Source organism: Leptonychotes weddellii, chromosome 3 (genome assembly GCF_054177405.1).
Source record: "Leptonychotes weddellii isolate Sample4059 chromosome 3, ASM5417740v2, whole genome shotgun sequence".
Lineage (NCBI taxonomy): Eukaryota > Metazoa > Chordata > Mammalia > Carnivora > Phocidae > Leptonychotes > Leptonychotes weddellii.
The window spans coordinates 16141898-16153206 of record NC_138371.1 but is presented as its reverse complement, the minus strand read 5'-3'; the positions used below and the strand labels follow the sequence as shown (position 1 = coordinate 16153206).

The 11309-nt window shown below is 45.2% G+C and overlaps 2 long non-coding RNA genes across 2 annotated transcripts in view; one reads left to right on the top strand and one right to left on the bottom strand.

Moving 5' to 3' along the window:
* Window positions 1–11309, bottom strand: part of LOC145720458 (uncharacterized) — a 181488-nt gene that overhangs the window by 22317 nt on the left and 147862 nt on the right. The window lies entirely within an intron of this gene.
* Window positions 11–7624, top strand: LOC115938109 (uncharacterized). Its single transcript, XR_004073308.2, has 3 exons — window positions 11–2086; window positions 5688–5822; window positions 7440–7624. It is a non-coding gene; the product is annotated as an uncharacterized LOC115938109 (long non-coding RNA).

The following is an 11309-nucleotide window of genomic DNA, read 5'->3' as shown; positions in this document are numbered from 1 at the left end:
TTTTTTTTTTTTTTAAAGATTTTATTTTTTAAGTAGTCTCTACACCCACCGTGGGCCTCGAACTTACAACCCTGAGATCAAGAGTCGTATGCTCCATTGACTGAGCCAGCCAGGCACTCCTAGAATACAAGATTCTTTAGAGTTGGATGGGAAAATTTATAGTTACATTCTTTAAGGGTCAAATAAATGCAAAATCAGGTGTGGGCCCTGGATGGGGGTTACGGACTGGACTCTGGTTTGAAAACTAGTAATCAGTCACCAGTCTCTAAGGGGGTGGTCTCCTTGGCTGTCCCCATCTTTAAGTTAGGAAGTTAAAGACTGGAAATAGGGCTTGACTGGTCCATAGGGTCACCAGTGAGGATCCAGTCAGCATCTACCCAAAAGTTCTCATTGATGAACAACCTTAGTTAAAAGAAGGAAATTATCTCTGTTATAGATAGACATTTTAGTAGTCCAGGGAAAATACAAAATTCAGCAACAGAAATGTTTAAGGGAATGAAAACTGTGGTTATAATATTTTCAAGTGAAAGGAATTTGTGCACATGTTATTGTCCTAGCCTGTTTGGGCGGCTATAACGGAATGCCACAGACCGGGTGGCTTATAAACAACAGAAATGTATTACGGTTCTGGAGGCCGAGAAGTCCAAGATCAAGTTGCTACAGATTTGGCGTCTGTGAGAGCCCAGGTCCTGGTTCCTAGATAACTGCCTGTCCTCATAGTGTGTCCTCATAGGGCAGAAAGGGTGTGGGAGAGCTCTCTGGGGTCACTTAGAAGGGCACTAATCCCATTTCTAGGGACTCTGCCCTCATGACCTGATCATGTCCCAAAGGCTCCACCTCCTAAATACCTTCACACTGGGGGCTAGGATTTCAATGTATGAATTTTGGGGGACAGTAACATTCAGCCTGCAGCAAGGATACTTCATGTACACGTGATTTTATTTTATTTTTTAAAGATTTATTTATTTTGGAGACAGAGAGTGCAAGCGGTGGGAGGAGCTGAGGAAGAGGGAAAGGGAGAATCTTAAGCAGACTCCCCACTGAGTGTGGAGCCCGACGGGGGCCCCATCCCAGGACCCCAAGATCAGGACCTGAGCCAAAATCCAGAGTCAGGACGCCCAACCGACTGAGCCACCCAGGTGCCCCTAAGTTGAAACCTTTCTAAGTTTACATATAGTTTGACAATTTAAGAGAATATAAGCTTGACTGTTTTTGCATGCTTAATTTATTAAATCTTATGAGAGTCACTTTAGTACTTGGGAAGGCTTGTCAGTCAGATAAAGTACTTGAAGAGGAATGGAATATATTAAATTTATAAATGCTGCTTAAAATGTTAAAGAGGTTTAATTAACTAAGTGTATAAATGGGACCAAACATTAATCAAAATCCCTCTCAGAGTGATTGTTAATATTTGTTAGACTTATAAATAGGATAATAAGCTTCCTAAGCTGATTTTGAAAGCTGAAGGAAGGGCAATGCATTTCTGAATCTCTATTTTCAATAAATCAAATACTAATTTTCAAGACCCAAGTAGAGCTATGCATGGTCTTTTCTGTGCACCAGAGCTACCTTCAAGGAATAAAAAACTCCTCTAAGCAGTGAGTGAGTCTTCAGTGATGCCGAAGGGAGCAGGGTGAGTGGAACTGGAGAAAGGGAAATAAGATTTCAGGGTCATCAGGATTGTCTCGTTCCCAGGGTCAGGCTAGTTAGTTTATCCCACCCAATGCCAAATTGCTCAGGTCGCAGTGAGACACTAAGTAAGTACCGTGTGCAGGGTCAGAGTCGCTGACCAAGGTGTTTGGCAACGCAGCGGGGGAGGTCTGGGTGGCCTTGGGCCCCTCGCCGCCCCCTCAGAAAGCCCTTCTAGAGAGCCCTGCTCTCTTGGGTGTAAGTTATTCCTCAAGTGATTTCCCCTGGGCAGGAGGTGTTCGTGGGAGAGGCCGAGGTTTTTGTCTTCCAGGGGTGTTTGCAGCCCAGGGCCAGTGAATGTGCATCAATCAAAATGCTCGTATGGACCTCAAAGAAGCAAGTTCCAGCCAATTTAAGCAGAAACAGCTGTCGAAAGCCACTCAGAGCCACTGGGAAGGTAGGAGAACCCAACTCAGATGCAATATTGGCCACAGCCGCTGTCAAGGACACGCCATAGAAAAAGTTGGGTGAGGGGCACCTGGCTGGCTCAGTCCGAAGAGCATGTGACTCCTCTAGGTTTTGAGTTGGAGCCCCACGCTGGGTGTAGAGATTACTTAAAAATAAATGAATAAATAAATAAATAAGCTTAAAAAAATGTTGGGTGAGAATGCCGTGGCCACGACTGAGCATGAGTTGCCACAGTTTGAGCCCCTGATGGTGGATGCCTTACCTGATATTGCTGCCACAGAGCTGTTCCTGGACTGCCCGCCGGAAGGATTCCCCATTTCCCCACTTCCCTGCATGGCCAGCGCTTGGCCCACGGTCCCGGGTGGCTGCCGCTGACTCTCCAAGCTGACCTCACATGCCTGTGTCCGCACTGCGGGGAAGGCTTGGAATGAGAAGAGATGGCATTTCAGGCTTCTGTGGTGGGAGATGGGCTCTGATTTCCTCTGAGACTCATGACACTGGTGTATTGAAGCCAGTTTACAAGACTCCGTTGTTAAAATTTCAGGGACTTGTGAGCTGGTTGTTAAACACAGCCATTATTAAAAAATAAATTACAGTGGCTGTACTTTCCCCTACCTTTCCTGCAAACTACAACTAAAACCCCTGGTCATTATATATAAAAGAAACAAAAGAAGACTCTGAAAGGGGAGAAGAAGGCGGACCAGCTAGGGACCTTGAGAGCTGAACATATCAGTGATTTCCTTGGGATTTCTTCTTGCCTCATATTTCCCAAATAGGGAGCTATAAAGAAGCTGGAAGCCCAGAAATTGCCAATGGGTACATACAGAAAAGCTCCCACAAAAGTCTGCTCTCTCTAGCCAATATTGGGCCAGGAGAGGAGCAACATAGCAAGACAGAAATCTTCTCAACAAAAACTGCCAAACACTAGACAAAACTGTGGCCCTATCCCTACTCATGCCAACAAAGGCTAAGTGGGGAGCCTAGACTTCTAACCTGGAGAGACCTCAACACCCTGCTCGGGTTGTGTCACAGAAGGCCAAGTCAGGGGCCTACACTTCACCTCCATTTACTAGTAAGGAGGCACATTCTCCCACCCCCAAGGGGGTGGTGTCAGAGGAGTCCTGGTGGAGAGTCAGAACCATTGCCCGGCAGTAGGAGACAGATTAGAATATTATATAGTGATAAAAAGTCAACCCCTAAGAAAACTCCCAACAATAGAGCTATGAAATACGCAAAGTAAAAGTTGATTGAACTGAAAGGAGAAACGGACAAATCATAATTATAGCTGGAGACATCAACAGTCCTCTCAACGATCGATAGGACAGTTGACAGAAAATCAGCAAGGAGGTAGAAGAACTCAACAACACCATTGACCAATAGGATCAGATTGACATTTATAGAACGGTGACCCAACAACATTAGAATATATACTCTTTTCAAGTGCTCATGGAACATATCCTGGCCATATCCTGGGCCGTAAAACAAATTGCAGCACGTTTAAAAAAATTGAAACCATCAGAGTTTGTTCTCTGACTATGATGGAATCAAACTAGAAAATCAATAAAAGAAAAATAAAGGGAAAATTAACAAACATCTGGAAACCAAACAACACACTTAAGAAAGAAGTCAAATAAATGGAGGAACATACTAGGTTCATGAGCTGGAAGACTCAGCATCACAAAGATGTCAACTGTCCCTAAGTTGATATACAGCATACAATTTTAATGCAATTTTTACTAAAACCTACGCAAGATTTTTTGGTAGATGTATACAAGATTATTCTAAAATTTATATGGAAAGGTGTAAAAACTAATAGCTAAAACAAGTTTGAAAAAGAAGAATAAAATGGGATGAATCAGTCTACCTGATTTCCAGACTTATTACATTGCTAGAGTAATCAAGACTGTGTGGTATTGTTGGAGGGATAGACACATAGATTAATGGAACAGAATGGAGACCTCAGATATAGACCCACACAAATATGTGCAACTGATTTTTGACAAAAAGTGCAAAAGCAATTCAATGGAGGAAAGATAGACTTTTCAACAAATGGTGATGGAGGCGCCTGGGTGGCTCAGATGGTTAAGTGTCTGCCTTCAGCTCAGGTCATGATCCCAGGGTCCTGGGATGGAGTCCCTCATCAGGCTCCTTGCTCAGTGGGGAGCCTGCTTCTCCCTCTGCCTGCCACTCACCCTGCTTATGCTCTCTCTCTCTGATAAATAAATAAAATCTCTAAAAAAAAAAAAAAGACCCCAAGAAGATAGAAAGGTAAATTACAGAGTAGGAGAGGATATTTGCAAACCATATATCTGACAAAGGACTGATATCTAGAATATATAAAGAATTTCTAAAACAATAGCAAAAAACAAATAATCCAGTTTGAATAATAGGCAAAACACATGAAGAAACATTTCACTGAAGAGGATATATAGATGGCAAATAAGCACATGAAAGATGTTCAACCTTATTAGCTTTATCAGGGAAATGCAAATTAAAACTGCAATGAGATATCACTGCACACCTATCAGAATGGCTAAAATAAAAAAAAATAGTGTATTTAACACCTAAGTCTAGTGAAGATGTGGAGAAATTGCATCACTCATATACTGCTGGTGGGAAAGTAAAATGGGACAGCCACCTTGGAAAACAGTTTGGGCCATTTCTTAAAAACCTACGCCTGCAAGTACTACATGATCCAGCAGTTGTACTCCTGGGCATTTGTCTCAGAGAAATGAAGACTTATGTTCATACAAAAACTTGTACACAAATATTTATAGCAGCTTTATTTGCAATAGCCAACCCAGATGACCTTCAATGAGTGAATGGTTAAACAAATGGGAGTACTAGTCAGCAATGAAAAGAATGAAATTTTGGTACACATAACAACCTGTCTATATCTCTAGATAATAATGTTGAGTTAAAAAGCCAATCCCCAACGGTTATACGCTGCATGATTCTATTTATGTAATATTCTTTTTTTTTTAAGATTTTATTTATTTATTTGAGAGAGAGAGAATGAGAGACAGAGAGCATGAGAGGGAGGAGGGTCAGAGGGAGAAGCAGACTCCCTGCTGAGCAGGGAGCCCGATGCGGGACTCGATCCTGGGACTCCAGGATCATGACCTGAGCCGAAGGCAATCGCTTAATCAACTGAGCCACCCAGGCACCCCCTATTTATGTAATATTCTTAAAGTGACAGAATCATAGAACTAGAGAAGAGGTTGGTGCTTTCTGGGTTAAGGAGGGGATATGGGTCGGAGGGAAGTAGGTGGCTCTAAAAGGACAGTGTGAGTGGTCATTATTGCGATGGGGATGTCCTGTATCTTGGCTGTGTCAGTGTCAATATCCGAGTTGTGATATTGATCTCAGAATAAAGAGCTGAATTTGAAAAACTAAATTTTGTAAACCCAATGAAATACATTACATTAAGAGCAAAGGTATTAAATACTTGAAACTTGTCCCTCCTTAATTATTTTATTACTTTCACTATTACCTGTGTCCTTGAAGTTATTTATGCCTGTTGTGCCTGTGTGGTGGAAATATTATGTAATAATGTGCTGCTGTGTCTCTCTCCCCAATTCTGCATTCAGTGGCATCATGTTGATAGCTTGATCAGCCATAGCGGGAGTATCTACACCACAGAAATGAGCAGACACTGCAGACTAGGTCTCCCATCCCTTAACAGCAGACTGATCAATTTATATCAGGACACCACTGCTTATAAGGTAAGGGATTTTCAAAACATAGGAAGTGGGTTTAGATACTCAGGAAACACCCCCTCTGCAATATGTCCATCAAAAAAATGGATAATGATTTGGATCAGTTATGAGAGGAAGAAGGTGGGCACTATTTTTTTTTTAAGATTTTATTTTTAAGTAATTTGTACACCCAATGTGGGGCTCAAACTCACAATCCTGAGATCAAGAGTCAAATGCTCCACCAACTGAGCCAGCCAGGAGCCCCAAAGCTGAGCTCTTCTTAAGGCTATTTCCTCTCCGCTTCATTGCTACCCTCCTTTTCTATGAGGCAGTTGTGGACTGTGGATGACACGGATGCTGGAGGGGAATGGAATCCTGGCTGTTGATAATCTTGTTTTTTGAATATTCAGCAGAGAAATGACAGGATGGTAGAACGACAAAAAAAAAAAAAAATGGAGCCCTTATGAATGCCCAGGTATCTTTTGCACTTTTTTTCCAGGCAATATTCTCCCTACGGTTTCTCTCTCCATCAAATTCTGATCCTTTCTTTGGCACCCTTGTCTAGGGACCCCATAGCTATCGGTTTTGCTCTTGCGCAGATATTTCCTTTTCAAAAAATGCTTCTCCATTGGGCCATAGGTAGGATGGGAGTGGGGGGCGATGGGATTTGGTAGGCATCTGCTGAACCATCCTGTCCCATGTGGGGATACATGGACTCTGGGTATAAGGAGTTCTCTTCATCCCTGGACTTGCTAAATTGGCCCTGGCAGCATCCATGCTCCTTGCCACACAGAGAAGCCTTCTCTGAAGCCAGAGTGTGGCCAACACAGAGCTAGGCAGAGGTGACAGACGGACAGACAGACAGACAGGTGGAGTCCGATTTGGGCTGAGTCCCTGGGAGCTCCTGCGGTCCTCTTCCCTGAAGCTTGTTCTTCCTCCCAGCTGAATTCCCTTTTTGGCTGAAGCAAAATCTGGTTGAGTTTTTCGGCACGTGCAGCCAAAAAAATTCCAGATAAACACACACTCGTTGTAGAGCCTCCCCCAGTCTCCATGGCTCCTCTTCCTTTCTCTGGCTCTCGATCCCTCTCCCCTCTATGTGGAAGATATATATGCTGTCCAAAGCTGCCAGCCACAGCCTAAAACCCTGGGAAACCCCCTTCCACCTAGACATCTGGTTAAGTGGCGATCTCCAGAGGTCCCCTCCATGTCTGGACGCTGCAACCGGCCACCGAGCTGAGTCAGAGACAGGGTAACAGCACGATTCTGCTGTTCTATAGACTGAAAGAAACATTTGGGCAGGAATACACGTTGTTTTTTCTTTTTTTTTTTTCAATTCGGAAGAAACCTCCCCAAATCAAGCCAAATGTTTCTGAGAAGCATTTTGCGGCGGTGAACTGATTGGGTGCTGAGGCACCTCCGTCTCCGGCTCCCGTATTCCCTGATTTATTTTGGCACCAGAACATCTGCAGTGCCACCATCCAGCCAGATGCTGAGGTTTTGTCTACGCAAGGGTGCAAACTGCACATGGTTTATTTCAATTAGCTTAATTGTTTTTGGTATTTAATAGCTAATGGTCTTAATTAGCTTCCAAAGCACAACAATGCCAACAACGGTAATGACTACATCTTATCCATATGGTTACAGAAGACGGATGACTCGATTTCCCATCCTCAGGCTGTGCGAGTCCCTGGAGAGGACCCGGCAGATGCGAGAGGAAGAAGACGGAAGTCCTCCGGAGAACTGACCCAGCCTTGAAGGCAAAACCCGAATATTAAGAGTAAATGAGGAGGTGATGGACAGGGGAATAAAACAGGAGAATGAAGGATTTATGTAGGACTCGAGTCATCTATTTTCTTAATGTACATACCATGGGGTGATGCTGAGTGAATAATAACAACACATTTCATGGGGCCAGCAGGCTCTCTTGGTTCTGTTTGAAGACCAAATGGTAGGACACTGAAAGTGAGAAATGCCCCCAAGAGCAATCTGTCTTAGGAAAAGCTGGTACCAGTCAAAACACGGGTGACGTTTCTTTGACAAATCTGGCTTAGAAGAAGTTCATAGCTAGTGCTTGGTGTATATTCAAAGCTTAATATATGTTTTAATCAGCACCTCTCAGGAAATCCTTTGGGCTCAATCTTCAAAATATATCTGGAACCTACCGCTTAGCACATCCTTAACTGCTACAATCCTGCTCTGATCTGCCATCATGTTTGGCCTGCCCGCCTTGCCCAGTCTCCCCACTTGTCCTCCCCCCCTCCCCACCGCATCTACCCTTAGCCTCTACAGTTAATTCTCAATACAACAGCCAGAGGAATCTTTTAAAACGTAAATCATATCACTGCCCTTCTCCGAACTCTCTAATGGCTCCCACCTCACTCGGAATGAAAGCGGAGTCCTTGAGATGACCAGTCAGGTACCCGAAATGGTCTTACCTTCCTGAGATCATCTGCTCCTCCTTTCCCCCAGTCCCTCCCCTGCACCTGCACTCAATGTCCTTCACATTTTCACACTTTCAGGCTGCACTGCACAGTGCCCTTCCCACTAGCCACGATCGTATTGGACAGTGCACAGATAGAACATTTCCAACATCGCCAGAAGGTTCTATTGGACCGTGCTGCCTTAGGGAATTTATATTGGCTGGAAGACTCTTTCCAAAGATGTCCGCATGGCAAACTGCCTCAACCCCTGAGCCTTTGCTCAAATGTCACCTTCTCCAACAGGCCCACTCTGACCACCCAGCTTAAAATCTCAACCCACAGCCTGGTTCCCCCACCAATCATTCCTGCTCCCCTCACTGTTTTTCCTATAGCACCTCACGCCTTATTGCATATTAAAGAATTCAATTATTTATTATACTCATTGATTATTGTCAGTCTCCACCGCCCCACCCCGTGAAAATGAATAATTTTTGCCACCGCTGTGTCCTTGGCATCTAGTACAGTGCCTAGCACAGCACAGAATAGATACGCATTGAATATTTGTCGAAGGAATTAGTTAATGGATCAACATATTTACTGAGCACCTGCTGTGTTCCAGGCTCTGTGGTAGGCGCTGGGGATACATAGAAAATAGAATAGACATTGTTCCTGCTGTCATAGAGACAAGTAAACAAGCAAATACCTAATACAAGTTCTTTTTTTAAAAAAGATTTTACTTATTTATTAGAGAGAGACAGAGATAGCAAGAGAGAACACAAGCAGGGGGATCGGGAGAGGGAGAAGAAGTTCCTTGCTGAGCAGGGAGCCCGATGCAGGGCTCGATCCCAGGACCCTGGGATCATGACCAGAGCCGAAGGCAGATGCTTCACCGACTGAGCCACCCAGGCGCCCCCCCAATACAAATTTTGAAGTGTTCTATGAAAGAGAGAAATGGCAGGAATAGAGAATATCGTGTGCACGCGTGCATGTGTGTGTGTATCAGGATGGGGAGACTTTTTGGTGAGGATAAGCCAGCTTTGTAAAGAAGAGTGGAGGGGGGCAGTTGCAGGGAGGGGCTGAAGAGTATTCCAGAGGAAAATGGCTGAGCAGAGGCCCGATGCACGGAAGGACGAGTTAACAGTGCATGAGACATGACCGAATCATCAGTCATCACAGTTCGGGCATCAAGGGGGCAGCCTTCCTTGGCAGCGCTGGGCTTGCCCCAGCAACATCCGAATCATCCTGTTGGAAATGCAGATTCCTGGGGCCACCCCCAAACTTGGGAATCTGTGCTGTAACGTGCCCGCCAGCTGATCCTGACCCTCCCCGTTCTATAACACTGTTCCCTCTGAAGAGTGCAAGCACTGGTGGGTGCCTGATGACTGTTGCTTGAATGAATGAATGAGTGAATGAAGGGATCCGTGTAGTGCTCGTGTGAATGGTGCCTGTTCCTTGGCAAAAGCTCCGGCAATATGTAGCTCAGAATATAAAGCGATGCTTTCTTTCTTTATTGAGCCAGATGGGCAATCATTAAGTGGAAGAATAAAAGAGAAGGGAAGGCCCAAGTGTCACAGGAATTCAGGGAGGTGGATTTAGAGAGGAGGAAGGCATTCCTGTGGGGAAAGTGAAGGCTTGAGGCTAAGGGAGCATGGCTTGGTCCTGGGGGAGAGCAGGAGGCCGGAAGGGCCGTGTGTATGTGAGGAGGGGATGGTGCTGGAGAATGGACAGGTCTCTACTGTCGCTGTAGAAATTGCACAGTAGGACTCCTGGGTGGCTCAGTTGGTGAAGTGTCTGCCTTCGGCTCGGGTCATGATATCAGGATCCTGGGATCGAGTCCCACGTCGAGCTCCTTGCTCAGCAGGGAGCATGCTTCTCCCTCTCCCTCTGCCTGCAGCTCCCCCTGCTTGTGCTTTCCCTCTCTCTGACACATAAATAAAATCTTAAAAAAAAAAAAAAAGAACAGATGGTACCATCACCATCTAGCATTTTCTATATGCCACGCACAGTCCTAAGCATTTTACACGCATATGGTCATTCAATCGTCATAATCCAAGGAGGTAGCTACTCTCTTATTTGACCAATGAGGGACTGTGGCACAGAAAGGTCAAATAACTTGCCTAAGATCACCCAGCTACTAAGTGGTTGAGCCTGATTTGAGCCCAGGCCATCTGGTTCCGCTATACTCTGCTGCTTCTACTACACTCTGAGCACAAAGGACCTTGGGAAATAGTTCACGGCCTTCTGCCCACCAGTCCCTTTGGAGGCCCTCTTGGGTGTGGTGGTGGTCGGTGCTTTAGAATGTCCCTCTTTTCTGGATCCTTCATCTTTCCCTCTGACTCTGTCCTCTACCCTCTGGTTTTTGTGGTCAGTGTGTCGGCCAATTTGCATGGGTGGGTGGGACGAATGGTGCAAATAGACGGAGGGGGCTGTGGACCTCGTCCCAAGTCTGCGCAGGGGGAATAGGGCTTTTTGGGGTGTGAAGTTTACATTATCTTGGGAGGCTTCTTTAAGAAAATGAATACACAAATGCCTTGCTTTTGCAAATTAAAAAAAAACATTGACGTTGTGAGTTCTGACAAGTTCCCTCCCCACACCCAGGGCTTGGAAGGGGCCTAATTAGCTTCTCAGAAAACCTGCCTCTGGGTCTGGGCCTGCTTTCTCCGGCCATGCCAGAGTGGAAGGTCTACAAGACGAACATCTTCTTGCTAATATCCATCTCCTCTTAGAGTAAAAGTCAAGCATATGATCCTCCTGGAATCTCTTTTTCTCAGTTCAGCAAAGCCTTGGGGTGACTTTTTATCCTTCTAGCTTGGGAGAGAGCAAGAAAACGCTATCTTGCCTCATTTAGGAGAATAATGGTGTCTTAAAGAGTAAGGCGGTAGGTGGGGGATTCCACTGCTGTCCGCTGGGACTCGCGTAGCTGGCTTGCCTCCCAAAAGGAGCTGGCTTTCATTTGGCTGGGGTCCCAGGCACAGGCTGCCATGGGCTGCAGTAAATGACCCCCAATCCTTCCCCTTCGCTGGCTTCCTGCCTATTTCAGCCTGTTTCTGCACACTTTTCATAAACATGGTCCGGTCAGGGTGTGACCTGGCTC